Source organism: Zalophus californianus, chromosome 12 (genome assembly GCF_009762305.2).
Source record: "Zalophus californianus isolate mZalCal1 chromosome 12, mZalCal1.pri.v2, whole genome shotgun sequence".
Classification (NCBI taxonomy): Eukaryota; Metazoa; Chordata; class Mammalia; order Carnivora; family Otariidae; genus Zalophus; species Zalophus californianus.
Genome location: NC_045606.1, coordinates 61,605,098 through 61,622,230, shown reverse-complemented (window position 1 = coordinate 61,622,230; position 17,133 = coordinate 61,605,098). Strand labels below are relative to the sequence as shown.

Genomic DNA, 17,133 nt, shown 5'->3' with positions numbered 1-17,133 from the left:
CACCAAAACAAATGATATAATATATGGTGATTAACATAACAATAAAAAATTTAAAAAAAAAGAATAAAACGCTGTTCCTACTACTTGGAAGACAACTCAAAAACTCAAGCAACAAAGTCAGGCCAGGAATGCCCTTCTGCTCTTCCTCCCAGTCCAAGTATCCAAGCCCCATAAATATGGGTAAAGATTTCCAAGTGATTCAGCAAAGTAAAGGCAGATCCTAGAGAATAGAGTGTTCTGTCAACACTCTGCTAAGAGGAACACGCAGTCTGTGATGACTTGCTCTGTGGGTGGCTTCCTCCCACTGTGAAATATGTGAAGGGGGCTCTCTCCTGCCATTTAGGAGCAAGCTGGATTTAAAGACAAGGCAGTTGTCCCCAAGTTGGAATCCAGAATCGGTTCTCTCAGACTGGGAGTTTTCATTTTTTTGCTGGTGAAATAAGCAAAAGAGTATTAAGATTATGGTCAAGAACCATATATACAGTTTCCTAGAAACTTGAAATGACTTTGAGGCTGGGAACATTGAATCGACTGATTCACCTACTGTGAGCCCTGTTCCAGTCCCTTTCCAACTTTAAAGAGATTTTTCTTTCTCAATGATTCTTTCGTTTTTCATTATTTCTACTCTCATCTTCTCAGCATTTGCCTTGTCTCACCCTGGGGAAGGAGAATGAAAGGATGTGGGGCTATGTCCCATTCCCAGCGCGTCATAATCCGGGTTTCTTCATGTACACCGTATTCTGGATGCACAGAACTACGTGTGGTTTTCAATGCGGCCACCTCTCTGTTGCTACTGGGTGCAGATCCCTCCGCTGGTGCTGCTTTTCTCTTTCCTGGATACCATTTCACTGAGTTCAAATAGAACTCATTCTGTAGAACTTTCTTTCCTTATCACTCTCCACTTCCATCCTAGCCCACTTCTGACACTCACAGCAACCTGTGCAACTCCTTATGATAGCACTTTTCACACTCAAGCAGTTTATTTCCACTTCTGCCCTTCCCACCCAACTAAATGGACCCCCTGGAGGCAAGGACCATGACTTATTTTTTTGGTATCCGTGGCACTTAGCCTAGACCATGAGTAATAACTGGCGATCAGCCATGACTGTTAATGAATGAATGATTGTTCTGATACTGGACTCTTGTCTTTGCTCTCAGGAGGTAGGAATTGTGACTTATCTTTGTAGTCTCTGTCACATCAGAGACAGTACTGTGCACTAGTCATTCCTCATAAAAATGCATTGTATGCATGAACTATTAAGTAAACAAATGCAATAATATCTACTAATTCAATTCAATGAAATATTTTACTGTCTATGGTGTACAAAGAAACTTTGAGGAGCTTACAGTTGATTACAAAAAATAGTGGTTATTAACTATATATTGTGAAGTAGAACATAATATGCATTTTAAGAGAAGTATAAAGCAACTGTTCTCAAATAGTAAAGGAGGAAAATGCTCATTTAGGGACATAAAAAATGTTTTCTCAAAGGGGAACTATTGGGTCTGGCTCTTGAAGATGGGTAAGGGATAGGCAAACATTCCAGACAGGGGGGTTAAAATGCATGTGAGCAGTTATAGCATAAATTTCACCAAAGGGCTATTCAGCAGTGGATTTGCAACAATTAAACAGATGTTCTTCAATGTTAGCTTACTGAAATCACAAGTCATCTTATCTGACGGTGTGATGATTAATTTTATGTGTCTACTTGACTCGGCCAGGGGGTGCCCAGATATCTGGCTAATCATGATTTCTGGGTGTGTCTATGAGGGTGTTTCCAGAACAGATTAGCATTTAAATCAGTAGACTAAGTAAAGCAGATTGCTCTCCCCAATGTGGACAGGAATTATTCAATCTGTTGAGGCCTGAAGAGAAGAAAAAGGTGGAGAGAAATTTCTCCTTTTCTCTGCCTGACTGTTGAGCCGGGACATCAGAATCCTCATGCCATAGAACTGGGGTTTACACCAGTGATCCTCCTGGCTCTCAAGCTTCAGACTCAGACTGGATCTACACCACCAGCTTTTCTGGGTCTCCAGCTTGCACATGGAAGGTCACAGAAATTCTCAGGTTCCACAGTTGTGTGAGCAGTAGGTAGGTAGATGGATAGATAAGATTTTTCCCTCTCTCTCTCTCTCTCTCTAATTAAGTATATGGAATTATTTTTATATTATATACATATATATGTACTAGCTCACTTCTCTGGAGAACCTGACCAATGCAGATGGCTATTTCTCTTAAAAATACTCTTAATTGGGCTCTATAATACCTTCCTTCAATATGCCTCTCCTAATACCTTTAAAAAATGACTGGTCAAGCAATTTGCTTTAGATTTTCAGGTGTACAAGGCACCTGGGGATTAAACGTCTGCCTTTGGCTCAGGTCATGATCCAGGAGTCCTGGGATTGAGCCCAGCATCAGCTCCCTGTTCGGGGAGGAACAGGCTTCTCCCTCTGACCCTCCCCCCTCTCATGCTCGCTCTCTCTCACTTTCTCTCAAATAAATAAATAAAATCTTTAAAATATAATTTTAAAAGATTTTCAGGTGTACACATTTCACGTTTCAAAACATATTTGTTACACAATAAAAGTTGCATCATATTTCAGTCCAATAGGAAACCATCATAATGGTTAAATTCTTGACTACAACGAGCATGTGTTCCACCCAAGAACACACAGAAATAGCTGGTAGTGAGGAGAAGAGATCAAGATTTAAGCCAGCCCCTGGGTCTAAATCCTCTTTCCAACCTGGATTATTCACAAAGGCACATTCTAGCATATTCTTTACTCCTCTGACATCAAAGGTGTCATCATCCTTGCTTTCCCACCATGACCATAACCATAAAAATCTCAGGGAATGTAGAGGAGGAAGCAAATATTATTCCTTATAAGTGATTATGAGAATCTGTCCTGATATTACAACTTTATACCTATTAATTATGTTGAGAAGACAAATCTTATCCCAGATAAAAATCTACATATGCAGAAATAGGTTATCTATGCATTGTTGGAAGGATTCCTGCATTAAGGCAGGTAGACTTTATATTATTTCTTAGAACTGCATGTGAATTTATAGTTATTTCTAAATTTAAAATTTAATGGAAAAAAATACAAAGCAAAACAAAAAAGAGAGCCCTACACAATTCATCAAAATAAATTCTAATAATGTTAAGGATTTAATGTGAAAAAATGAAATGAAAATAGGCCTAGAATATAATATTGGTGAATGATTTTCTAATCTTGAGGTGGTGAAAGCTTGGGGAGAAATGACACCAAAGCCAATGAAGAGAAATCGCAATGGATTTAACCAGTTAAGAGTTTAAAATTTCTTATGGCAAAAATAATAAGAATGTCAAAATGTTAAAGAAGCTGTGAAAATATTGATAGTATATGTGACATGAAAGGCTTTTATATCCTTGATGTATGACATGCAATTATAAATCAATAAAAAAAAGACATAGAAGTAGAAGCAATGTAATGAGGCAATTCTAAAGTAGGAAATCCGGGCGCCTGGGTGACTCATTCAGTTAAGTGTTCAACTTTTGATCTCCGCTCAGGTCTCGGTCTCAGGGTTGTGAGTTCAAGTCCCACACTGGGCGTGGAGCCTAGTTAAAAAAAGGGGGAGGAATCTAGGAATGGCCAAAAAATGTAAATGTAGTGAACCTTATTAATATTCAAAAAAATGAAGACTAAAAAGACAATAGGTTACCATATTAGATTCTCAGAAATTCATTAGCATGAGAACACCTAGAAGGTGGGAAATTGACACTCAACATTGTGGAAATATTAATGAGTGAAACCTCTTGGAGAGCTCAGATAATACGTACTAATGCCTAAAGAATGCAGACCTGTGGGGAGATGGGAAAGCCATTCTTTAGAGAATGCCAACAAATAATGATAGAAGGAACGACAGAGTTAGAAAGTGATGAACCAAATCGCAGTAATAAACACCAGTGAAAATGACACACAAGTCCCACTAGTTACAATAGAAAGTAAAAATAATTTCTTTCTCTTATCTCAGAAACATTGCTTGAAATGGTATTCACAACCTAGGGGAAATCAACTAAGAATTTTGAGCCTCGAGCCTTCCCATCCCCTGTGTTTTTGACCTTCCCGTGTTAATGGCAGCCACCCACGCAGTCATGGGGGTGCTGAAATCATCCAGGCCAGAATCCATGACAATTAGATTGCTTACCTTCTTGCTTATAGTCTTTCTTCCTGGGCATCACCCTGTCACACAGCTGCAGGTAAAGAAGTTTCAGATCATGCCACAGCTGCCCTCCCATTCCAACAGACAGACAATGAGAACCGAGGACTGATACCCTTCCCCCACAGGCCGGAAAACTAACAAACAAATAGTAAGAATGACTCTACCAGAAGAAAGGAATTTTGGCAGAGAAGTGGCCCTTACAGATTGCTGTGGCTGTTCTCAGAAAGTGTCTGTTCCTATTTGGACGCCTTCCTGTCTCCTTGAGCATCACAGCTGCTAACACTAAGAAGTCCTCGTGACCACAGAACAGTGACCAGGTTTCTATCTGCTCCTGGTAAGAAGTTAGAGGCGGAAAGCCAGGGCAGTGTGCTTGCCAAAATCTATAGTCAAGTTGGGGATAAAGATACACAGTGAATCTCTCTATCCTCCCCTCCAGGAAAGCAGTTAGAAAGGAGTTAGAAATGGTAGGAGTGATTAGTAATGAGTCCTGGACTCAGGGGAGGAGTGTGGGGAAGGAATACAATGGCTCTAGTTGTGCTTTTATTTCTATGAACCCTCTGGCTGTTCCTTTAATGCCCTTGACTGTTGGCAGTCACGTGTGAATGCAGGGCTGGAAAGTACTTTGCTGAGGAAGTAAAGCAAACTTGTCTTCATTTGGTTACCATGGTTATGGTACTGTGTGTTACCAACCCGACAATTTGCATTGCAAACCATCACTGGAGATGAGGACAGTAGAACTTGATATTCCAGGTGGAGAGATTTAATTCCCTGGAAGTTCTATTGGAAAATTCAGAGGAAACAAAACACAAACACATACACGTATTCCCAAACCCGTAAAGAAGGGGACCAATCTGTCAGGCCTAACAGTCAGTCCTACTTTCCGTGGGATTTCAGTATCTATGAAGAATTTTAATTGAAAGATCAGACAGTTCCACTTTAGAAAGGTAAATAGGCACAATAGCAACTTCATTTTAAAAAAATTAAATTTCACAGTTACATTCACCATGCATCCTTACAAAGGACATAATGCTAAAGCACTACTTAAGTTATTCTGTTCTTGAGTCATGCATGCCAACAGTTCTTTTCATTTTGATAAGCAGCATTATCAGAGTTTGGAATGATAGAAAAAACCATGTGCATTGCAAATGATATTTAATTTCAAAAAAAACCCAGGAACCCCGGGGATGCCTGGGTGGCTCAGTCCCTTAAATAACCAACTCTTGGTTTCAGCTCAGGTCATGATCTCAAGATGATGGGATCGAGCCCCGAGTCAGGCTCTGTGCTCAGTGCAGAGTCTGCTTCAGATCCTCGCTCTCAAATAAATAAATAAATAAATAAATAAATAAATAAATAAAACCTTTAAAACAACAACCGCCATCAGGAACCCTAATATATAAAAGTGAAGGGATTAGGTTGTCTTCAAGGGGAATGAGGGGAAAGGCCTTATTATAACTCCCCTAGCCCTCTCTCTTAGGACAGCTTGTGAGTTCCTCTGCAGAGCTCCTAGTGTCTGAATACCCCTATAAACTGGCTTTGAACCTAACCTGGGAGATATCCCTTGTCTCTTAGGATTTATCTCACCTCTTTACCACTAGCATCTGAGACCTTTACTCTCAGGAGCCCGGGAGTGTCTTAAGGTCTGAGGTAACACCATATCCTTGTCCTCCTGTGGGACCCACGGCCCACTTGTCTTCGAAAAGACTAGAACCTCTTCATTGCTTATCGATATGACGGTCTTGGACAAAAGCTAATTGACAAAACATATTTTGATTGAAATATCATGTCCAGAATTACACTTAAAAGATGAAGTCCCTATTTTAACAGTTTTCATCTCAGAAGATCTTTTCAAGGGTGATTTTTTAAGTAAAAATGGGCATGCAATTTTATCCACAAGGAAACCCTCAATTACCCATGTTGATGATCTATTAATTACATATGTATTTATTCATGTAGCTCATTTATTGAGAGGTTGCAGTACACATGCATGGAAATCTGCATTTGAAAACAGAAGAACAGGAGGCTATCTAAGCATAGCTCCTACTAGAATGGTCTGGGGAAAATCAGTTCCTCTTCAGAGCGATAGTTAAATCAGAAAAAGTAATGTGTTCATCACTGAATTAAAAAAAAACTTTTCTGCATGAAAATTAAAGACGATATAATATACATCAAAGTTTGTGAAACTTTGAAACTGGCAACTGATAGCCAGTACATTGTTATTCTAAGAACAGTCTCCCAAATAGAACACTTCCTTCCAGGTCTGTCCTTCAGCTTCCAGAAGAATATCCCTCAGCCACAAATAGATACTAAGGTGAACTAGTCCATCTTACTAGATACCACTAGATAGTAAGGTGAACTAGTTCACTGTCTTGGGGAGGAGGCAATAAAGTAGATCAAAATGACAATAGAGTTGCTGAGTTTTTCTGGAGAGAAAGAGAAAGTGTTATGGGATCTTATAGGTAGAGCTCTTGGCCCAGCTTTGAGGGTTTGGAAAAAACATCCCGGACAATATCAAGTCTAAGCCTGGTCTTCAAGGAGAATAGAAGTTAGTGGAGGGGGTGAAGGAGAAGGGAAATAAACTAAAAGGTAGAGTTTCTCCAGTTAGAAGAGAGGTGAGGGTAGAGCAAAAGTGAGATTGGAAAAGTGATGTCATGCATTTTCCATATTTTCAATAAGTAGGTCATTCTCATAGCTTTGACTTCTTTGGATTTATACAATCATCTTGTAATGGAATGTCAAGCATAAGAGGAAAATGAGACCCAGAAAAGCCAAGCGATTTGACAGTTTCACAAAATGAATTTTTGGTATATTAGGCACTAGAACTAAGGTGTCAGGAGTCCTCTACGTAACACTTCTACCATTAATGGGTCATCCTGGGAAAACAGGCTAAAAGAAGCACAGTTTTAATGTCTCCCCAGTCAGGTGAGTTCACCTGTAAACCCCTTTGTCTGGGGTAGCCTTCTTAAAGCACCGGTAAGTAAAGGTAAGCCCCTACGTTCTACATGGGGTGGGAGGAAGGTAGAGGCAAGAACATGTGCAAAGACCTTTGGGCAAGAGAGAGAATGGTCCACTTGAAGAATTGCAAGAATCTAGGTATGGCTACTGCAAAACCTATGGAGACTTGTTTCAAGTGATATAGCTAGAGAGGAAGGAGTAACCAGATCATGAAAGATGTCATATGCTATTAAGAGGTTTAAACTTCATTCTGAGGGTAGTGGGAAGTGGCATGATCAAATTTATATTCTACAAATGTCCTCGTGTTTCAATATGGAGAATGTAATGAGCGGAAGGAATTAACTGAAGGTGGGAGGCTGGAAGTCAGGTGAGATAAAATGGTGACTGCAACCATGGCCCCAAGATTAGAGATAAAAATGTGAGTAACCTAGGACTATGGGGGAGAAAAGAATCAGGGGGTTTTATTAATTGCCAACTATGTGGGGGGAGACAGTGGCCAGAGATTTTTCTCACGTTTCCAACTTGGGCAAGTGGTCAATACCATTTCTTTATTGAGCAGGGACTACGGAAGGAGGAGTAAGTTTATGGACAGATCTAGTGTGTTTTGTTTTGCAAATGTAGTTTGAGGTTTCCATGGAAACAATGAGGGGAAGTATCAGTATGCAGTTTGGATACTGAGTCCAGAGTTCAGTAGTGAAGTCTGGGCTAACATACATGTGCAGCTACAGAATAGCTCCTAGTTGAAGCCAAAGTGACGGATGAATTCACTAAAGGAAAGAGTCCAGAATGAGAGGAGAATCTAGACCAAGAAGATGAGGAAAAGGGTTAAGAATGCTAAAAACAGAAGCAGGCTTGTGAGCTCTAAGGAACTGAAACCACACCAGTCAGAATGGCTAAAATTAACAAGTCAGGAAATGACAGATGTTGGCGGGGATGCAGAGAAAGGGCAACCCTCCTACACTGTTGGTGGGAATGCAAGCTGGTGCAACCACTCCGGAAAACAGTATGGAGGTTCCTCAAACAGTTGAAAATAGAGCTACCATACGATCCAGCAATTGCACTACTGGGTATTTACCCCAAAGATACAAATGTAGGGATCTGAAGGGATATGTGCACCCCAGGGTTTATAGCAGCAATGTCCACAATAGCCAAACTATGGAAAGAGCCAAGATGTCCATCGACAGATGAATGGATAAAGAAGAAGTGGTATATATACACAATGGAATATTATGCAGCCATCAAAAGGAATGAAATCTTGCCATTTGCAACGACGTGGATGGAACTAGAGGGTATTATGCTGAGTGAAATAAATCAATCAGAGAAAGACATGTATCATATGACCTCACTGATATGAGGAATTCTTAATCTCAGGAAACAAACTGAGGGTTGCTGGAGTGGTGGGGGGTGGGAGGGATGGGGTGGCTGGGTGACAGACACTGGGGAGGGTATGTGCTATGGTGAGCGCTGTGAATTGTGTAAGACTGTTGAATCACAGACCTGTACATCTGAAACAAATAATACATTATATGTTTTTTTTAAAAAAAGAAGAAGATAGCAAGAAGGGAAAAATGGAGGGCGGGGAATCGGAGGGGGAGACAAACCATGAGAGACTATGAACTCTGAGAAACAAACTGAGGGTTCTAGAGGGGAGGGGGTGGGGGGATGGGTTAGCCTGGTGATGGGTATTAAAGAGGGCACGTATTGCATGGAGCACTGGGTGTTATAAGCAAAGAATGAATCATGGAACACTACATCAAAAACTAATGATGTAATGTATGGTGATTAACATAACATAATAAAAAAAAATAAAGAACTGAAACCTTTGACCCACATGAGAAGCCAGATTATAACCATCAGGTTGCTTGGAGTGGAGAATAGTCAAATATTATTGTTGAAATGTCTACTGGGAGTAAACTATCACAGGGAGAGACAAGAGACTGTTCAGATTTTTAGTAAAAGGGTTCTCAAACCTGGGAGTTCCAGGAGCCTAGAGCTTTTTAGTCAGTCAGTAGGTCTGGGGTGGAATCAGAAAATTTGCCTTTTTTCCTCAAGTTTCCAAAACAACTGATGTAGTGAATTCCAATAACAGCATTTCAGAATCATTGTTTCTGGCTAGTGTATCCTTTCTCCTGATTGAACTCTAGCCAGTTTTGCCTCTTGTCATTGTTCTTCTACATACACACTCACCTCCTATTATTAAACATTTTAAAAAACATACTGATTAGGCTAGAGGAGTGCTACAATTCCCACTTTCACCCTCAGAAAACTCTTACAGAGAAGATGAGAATGATGATGGTAGTGGTGGATTAATGCTCAGAAACAGAGCCTGGGGTAGGGAGACAAAGCTTCAGCCTCCCTAGAATCTCCATCAGACCCACATTCTTTACTAAGGCCCATTGAAGTGTTTCCTGCTTTATGAAAAAGATTATGTCAACATAACTTCAAAAGTATACCCACTCTCATTTCAAGCTAGTCCTTTCCATATAGGAATTTTGTATTTAATAGTTGTGACAAAAATAAGATGATAAGATGATGGTAATGATGGCCACTATTTATTGACGTGTGCCAAATCCCACACTAAAAGTTTTACAAGATTTTCTTACTAGAGTCTCCCAAGAAACTTAGGTGGAAGTCATTCTTTTTTTTTTTTTTTTTTAAGATTTACTTATTTATTTGAGCGGGGGGGGGAGGGGCAGAAAGAGAGGGAGAGAGAATCTCAAGGAGGCTATCAACTGAGCGTGGAGCCAGACGTGGGGCTCAATCCCAGGACCCTGTGATCATGACCTGAGCTGAAACTGAGTGGGATGCTTAACTGACTGAGCCACACAGGTGCCCCAAGGTAGAAGTCATTCTTATCCTCGACTTGTAGATGTGGAAACTGAGGTTCACAGATACTAAAACAATTTGTCCTCAGTCACACAAGTCATCTGGATGGAGGCAGGGCACAGGCACATCTAGGTCTATCTGACCCCCAAATCCATATTCTTAATAATTATACATATCTCCAGAGCTCAAAAAAGAGTAGGCAAACACTTTCCAAATGATTAGTTCAGGGAAGGAGAGCATATTTCTTCAGAGATGTCAGTTTTCCAAGTCGATTTAGCCCTGGGCTCATCAAGCTGAGTCAGAGAAATGGTTGTCATGTTTGCTGAGAGAGTTTCTATGCAGTTCCAAAAATCTGGCCGAACCGGGACAAGAGCTAAAGGTAGGCTTTCCTTCCTTCCACATTTATGCAAAGACGCTCCAGTTCAATAGTTTTGGGCATTCCCAATAAGCCAGAAACTTACGAGAAAACATAATCTCCATGTACAGTACAATTAAATGATGATTGGGACTGATTTATAAGTTAGTAAGCCACAAAAATAAATGAGAGGCAATTCTTTCCTAAGTAATCTTTAGCAGATAAAATGATAAATCTAAATGCTAAATGCTTGTCATGAGATTAAGTGACCTCAAATAGCTCTATATTCCACTAGATGGACATTAAGATGGGATTTCATTTTAGGAAGACATTTAACAATACTTATTATATTTCAGCCCTTAGAGCTAAATTTGACACATCATGACTGCTCAACAAATATTTGGTATTCATTCTCATCTCAATAAATCCTGCTAGGTCAATTCAATCTTTCCACAGTAAAGATCCAAATTAAGAGCTGCCTCCACTATGAAGGAGACTTCCCCCCACCCTCCATTTTACTCTCATTTATTTATGCTGGTCTCAGAGCACTTACCACATTGTGCCTATTAGACCACCAAGTCTCAACTGGAACTGATTTTGCCAAAGGGGCCTTTGGCCATGTCTGGAGACATTTTTATTGTCACAGTGGGGTGGAGGACGCAAAGAGAGTCTAAGAATAGAGGCCAAGGATACTGTTCAACATGCTGTAATGCACAGAGCAGCTATCCTCCCCCAACAACAAAGAATTTTTCAGTTCCAAATATCAAAAGAGCGTCGAGACCCCATATTACAAAAAAAAGAGAGACATAAATTGCTTAGGACTTAGGACCCCAAGTGCTTAGTTCCAGCGCTGGTTCCAATGTGTACTATACGTGAGACACTGTGTAGGTGTCAGTCCCTGAGACTCAGTATTCTCACCAGTAAAATGCAAACATTTATTTCATAGGTGTTCCCTCACAGAATTATTGTAGGGATCACTGCAATAATGTATGAAAAGTGTTCTTAAAACTGACTACAAACATATTAGATGCATTGCCGTTTGTATGTATGATGACAATAATGATAATAATCATGCAGGCAGTTTGGATACATAGGTTTAGAGCTCAGTAGTGAAAGAAGCTGGATTTCAAATCTAAATAGAATCTTATTAATTTAATTTAATTTTTTTTAGATTTTATTTATTTATTTGCTAGAGAGAGCATAGGCGAGAGAGAGTGAGCGAGAGTACAAGCAGGGGGAGCTGCAGGCAGAGGGAGAAGCAGTCTCCCTGCTGAGCAAGGAGCCCGATGCGGGACTCGATCTCAGGACTCTGGGATCATCACCTGAGCTGAAGGCAGCCGCTTAACCGACTGAGCCACCCAGGCATCCCAGAATCTTATTAATTTTAATTTCATCTCAACAAGTATTTATTGAGTAATATCTCTGGGCTAGTTTTCTTCTAGGTACTACAGAAATAAAAATAAGATATTCTCCCTGAATTAAGGAGCTCTCTTTTTACATGGAAATAGAGAGTCATAAGCAAAAAGTTATAATACTTTGTGAAATAATCTAAGATAACAGAGGATAGGTGAATAAAGTTTTTTAGAAGCAGAGCAATTCAAAATATATTTTCAAAGTTTATGGTCTGTGTTATTGCTGGCAAAAACAGCAACAAAATCCCTTTCTTTACTATCTCACTTTACTGATCCCCATGGGGGAAAATGTACATTCTTATGACTTAGATTACTCACTCTACAGAAGATAAAAGTTGGTAAGAAAACTGAAATTGCTTTTTAACAATGGATATGTTAAATCTGACCATATAGGAAAGTAACACGATGGCGGCAGCTCTAATCTTCACTCCTGAAATGGGACCACTAGCCATGACTCAAAACAGCTGCATACACCCTGAATTGCTTATCCTTGTAATTGAGGTATAAAATGCTTTCAGAATGCAAATGAATGGTATTTGGGGAAAGTTTTCGAGGACAGTCCAGGCAGCTGGATCATATTCCCATTTACTGTGCTTGTAGGAAATAAATAACTGGTCAATAAATGTCTGATAAATTGAGCCAATGTGACACAGTAATATAGGAAGTGGGCACTAATTTCACTCCTTCCTCTACTAAGTCACTGAATGTTTGATTGGAAGGGAGAATGCCAAATATTCAGACATTTCATGGAAAACAGTAAGTGGAGTCATCTTGCCTATACATTGTCTTGAGAACTGAAAAATATCGGGACCATTGAATATCTGTTATATTAGTGATATCTACTTCCTACACCATCTGTTGTCATCTTCCTTTCCATGAATGTATTCAGCATTGTCCACTCTAGTGGTTCCAAGCCATTTTAGTCTAAAGGGTTCTTCAGTAGTTCAAGAAGAACCATCACCCTTACAACTACCATTTCTGTCAACAAACCTCACAAATTGAGAAAAAAGCTCAGGTTTCTGACACAATCCTAATGAGGGGTAGTGTATGTGTTACTACTTCACAACAGGAACACATTGAATATGGCACAGTTTGAGAGCATCTAAGATCCCTCATGGATGCAGTCTAGGAGAATCTCTTATACTTTTGTGGGCTTTACCTCCAGGAAACCCACCAGGTCCTCACAGTGAAGATGTAAGAAAGATCCCTTCATGGTTCTGGGAGAAGGAGAGGAAAAGGAATCATTATGAAATATGTTCAGATCCTTCTCCACAGCAAAGGCCTACTTTCCAGGGAAAAAGCCTTTGTCAGACCCTTACCCCAGTTGTGGAAGAGCATTTCTCCTATATTAGACAATTTTAGCCTTGTCTCACCTAAAAAAATACCACCATAGTCAATAGTGGTCAGGGCTCCAAGGATATAGACTAGGAAAGCTGCAGCTGTGGGCAGGAGGGAAAAGGTTATCCCACTAGAGAAACACTTGGGAAAGTCATAGCCCTAACACACAGGCCATGTAAGACTGAGATCTAATCAGATGATTATAGAATGCTTCCTCTCCCCAACATTTAACCAACACACCAACAGGGTTCTAATATAATAATAGTGGATTACAGCTGAAAGAGTTGCAAGTCTGTCTTTATCTCTCTTTTTCTCTGAGGAATTACTTAGGGAAGACCAAAGTCAAAATAGGAGCCAAAAACAAGGACACTAGAAGAATTTGAAACTTCTGGTACCTAGAGCTATAACAAACATTAAACGTAGTCCAACTTCTAGTCACATTAACATAAATTCTCATACCAAAAGCTATTTACCTCAGTTCCTATTACCTGATACAACATGTATGACTTTCAAACAAAAATTTACAAAACACATCAAAGGCAAGAAAAAACACAGTGTGAAGAGACAACACAATCATTAGAACCAAATTCAGATATGACACAGATGTTGGAATGATCAGATAAGGAGTGTAAAATAACTATGATTAATGTGTTAAGGGTATAATGGAAAAGGTAGACAGCATTCAAAAAAAGATGGGTCATGTAAGCAGAGAGATGGAAACGTTAATTAAAAATCGAAAGGAAAGTCTAGAAATAAAATATATTGCAACAAAAATGAAGAATGCATTTGATGAAATCATTAGTAGACTCACACACCCACAGAAAGAATCAGTGAGCTTAAAGATAGGTCAGGAGAAACTTCCCAAACTGAAAGTCAAAGAGGAAAAATAATGAAGTCTAAAACAGAACATTCAAGTACTATGGGACAATTCTAAGATGTGCCATATACAATTTTAATATCAGAAAGAGAAGAAAGAGAGAACAGAGCAGGGAAAAAATATTTAAATAATAGCTGAGATCTTTCCAAAAGTAATGGCAGACTCCAAACCACAGATTTAGAAAATTCAGAGGGCACCAGGTAGGATAAATGTGCAAAAACCACACCTACGTATATCATTTTCACACCATAGAAGACTAAAAACAAAAAGAAAATTTTGAAAGGAACCAGAGGAGGGGAAACGTACCTAGAAAGGAACAAGGGTAAGAATCACAACAGACTTCTCACCAGAAGCCATGGAAGCAAAATGAGAATGAAGGGAAATATTTCAAGTATTGAAAGAAAAAACTCCACCAAATTAGAACTTTCTATCCAGTGAAATTATCTTTCAAATGTGAAGGAAAAGTAAAGACATTCTCAGAAATACAAAAGTTGGGAAAATTCGTCACTTGCGGAATTGTCCTGAAACAAATGTTAAGAGAGTTTCTTCAGGTAGAAGGAAAATGATATAGGTCAAAAATTTGGATCTATAAAAGCAAAGAGAATCATGGAAGAATAAATAAATAAAGGTGAAATAAAACATTTTGTTTTTCTTATTCTTAGTTGATCTAAAATATGTTTGAAGTAATAATAGTAATAATGTATTAGGTAATTATAATGTAAGGCTAATTGAAATGAATACAGTAATATCACAAGTGAGATGGGAGGGAGAAATTGGGAATATTCCATTATAAGGTATCTGTACTACAAATGAAGGGGTATAGTGTTATTTAAAGTGAATTTAGATTAGAGGTTCCTGGGTGGCTCAGTCGGTTAAGCATCGGACTCTTGGTTTTGGCTCAGGCCATGATCTTAAGGTCGTGAGATTGAGCCCCACGTAGGCTCCATGCTCAGCACAGAGTCTGCTTAAGTTTCTCGCTCCTTCTCCCTCTGCCGCTCTCCCCTGTGCACTCTCTCTCTAAGATAAATAAATCTTTAAAAAAATAGAAGTGAATTTAGATTAATGTAAATGTATATTGTAAACTCTAGGGAAATCACTATAAGTGTTTTAGAATAAATATAACTGACAGGCTAAGAGAAGAAATAGAGAATCATATAAAATGCTCAATAAAAGCCAAGGAAAGCAGAAAAAAAGGGGGAAAAAATAAAGAACAAGCGTAACAAATAGAAAACAATTACAAACGCAGTAGATACTAATCCAATTATATCGATAATCTCTTCAAATGTGAATGGTCTAAATATACCAGTTAAAAAACAAATACTGTCAGAGTGGATTAAAAAAACAAGCCCTAAGTCTATACTGTCTACGAGCAATGGACTTTAAATACAAGGACTCAGATAAATTAAAAGTAAAAGGGATGGAAAAAGACATACCACACTAATCAAAAGAAGGCTGAATTAGCTATGTTCATTTCAAACAAAGCTGACTTCAAAGCAAGGGAGATTATCAGGGATAAAGATGGGCATTATATAATGATAAAGGTATAAATTCTCTAAGATGGCATAACAATCTTGTGTATGCACCGAATACAAGAGCATCAAAATACATGATGTGAAAACTGACAGAGCTTAAAAGAGAAATAGACAAATTTACTATCGTAGTGGGAGACTTCAACACTCCTCTTTCAGTAACTGATAGACCAAGTAGGCAGAAAATCAGTAAGGGTACTGACAGCCTGAACAACACCATTAACCAACTTGATCCAAATGACATTTATAGAAAACTGCACCCAGCTACTGAAGAATATACATTCTTCTCAAGCTCACATGGGACATTCAGCAAGATCGACCACATTCTGGGCTATAAAATACATTTATAAGATGAGATAAATTTAAAGACTTTATCAATTTACAAGACTAGAAATCACACAAAACATGTTCTCATGCGCGATGGAATCAAACTAGAAATTAGTAACAGAAAAAACCTGGGAAATTTCAAAATAGAGATTAAACAACACAATTCTAAGCAACACAATATGAGTTAAAGAAGAAATCTCAAGATAAATTTTAAAATATTTTGAACTAAATGAAAATGAAAACATAAAAGTACAAAAGCAGTGCTTAGAAGGGACTTTATAGCACCTATTTCAGAAAAAATAAAGATCTAAAATCGACAGACTAAACTTCTGCCTTAGGAAACTAGGGAAAGAAGAGCAACATACGCCTAAAGCAAGCAGGACAAAAGAAAAGAAATAATAAAAATGATAGTGAAAATCAATGAAGTCGAAAACAGGAAAACACTAGAGAAAAATTAATGAAACCAAAGCCAGTTCCTTGAAAAGATGATAAAAGCCAGGCCTAGAATAAAAGGGAAAAGACACACATGTAATGCAGGAGCCAGATTTCTCACAGCTGGAGTCGAAATTTACAAGTAAGTAAGGGGAAGAGGCTGCAGTGACCCAGGTGGTAAGGGATTAGACTTGGGGACATCAGTATTAACTCATGATTAGCTTACCATAGGTACAGATGGTTACATATGGACATATTTATAGGTATGTCTATACACATGGGTCGGCATACACATATATATTTCCTTTCTCTGTCAGCTGAGAGGGCCTAGAAGCAAAACACCCTACCATTACTAAGCATGCCTAGTACCCAGATCTTGGTTTCTGATACCCTTCTCCCATAAAAGGAACCAATGCTCCTTGAGAGATGTCTGACTCGAGGTCTAGGGCAGGAAATATAAAACATGAACTGACAGCTCTTGACAGTGCCAGAAGGTATGGAAGTGCTACACACACACACACACACACACACACACACACACACACACACACACACACACACACACACACACACACACACACACAGTGATGTGGTATGTCGGAGATACAAAAGCCAGCTGAAAAAGCTCCTAATGGCCAAAGGTGGTAAAATTTGAGCACATACTAAATAAATTTTCTTCATTTCACTGTGACTATAATTTAAAAGCAATTGACCAAGGACACAATTATTTTTGTCAACTAAACGGAAATTAGTAGAACTTTTTATTTTTAAAATCAATGAGTATCTATGATGAGTGAGGCCTGTCTGGGCTGTGTGTCCTTCCTCCAAGCTCAACTAGCCTCCTGCGCTTACCTCTGTCATTTGTATTTATGTTAACA

General features: G+C 38.9%; 1 protein-coding gene across 1 annotated transcript in view; it reads right to left on the bottom strand.

Moving 5' to 3' along the window:
- ITPRID1 (ITPR interacting domain containing 1) overlaps positions 1–4,327 on the bottom strand; it is an 85,406-nt gene extending 81,079 nt beyond the window's left edge. Inside the window, exon 1 of the mRNA XM_035723179.1 lies at positions 4,193–4,327. The gene's annotated coding sequence lies outside the window, so the exon portion shown is untranslated. The remainder of the gene's footprint in view (positions 1–4,192) is intronic.
- Positions 4,328–17,133: the final 12,806 nt, after the last annotated feature.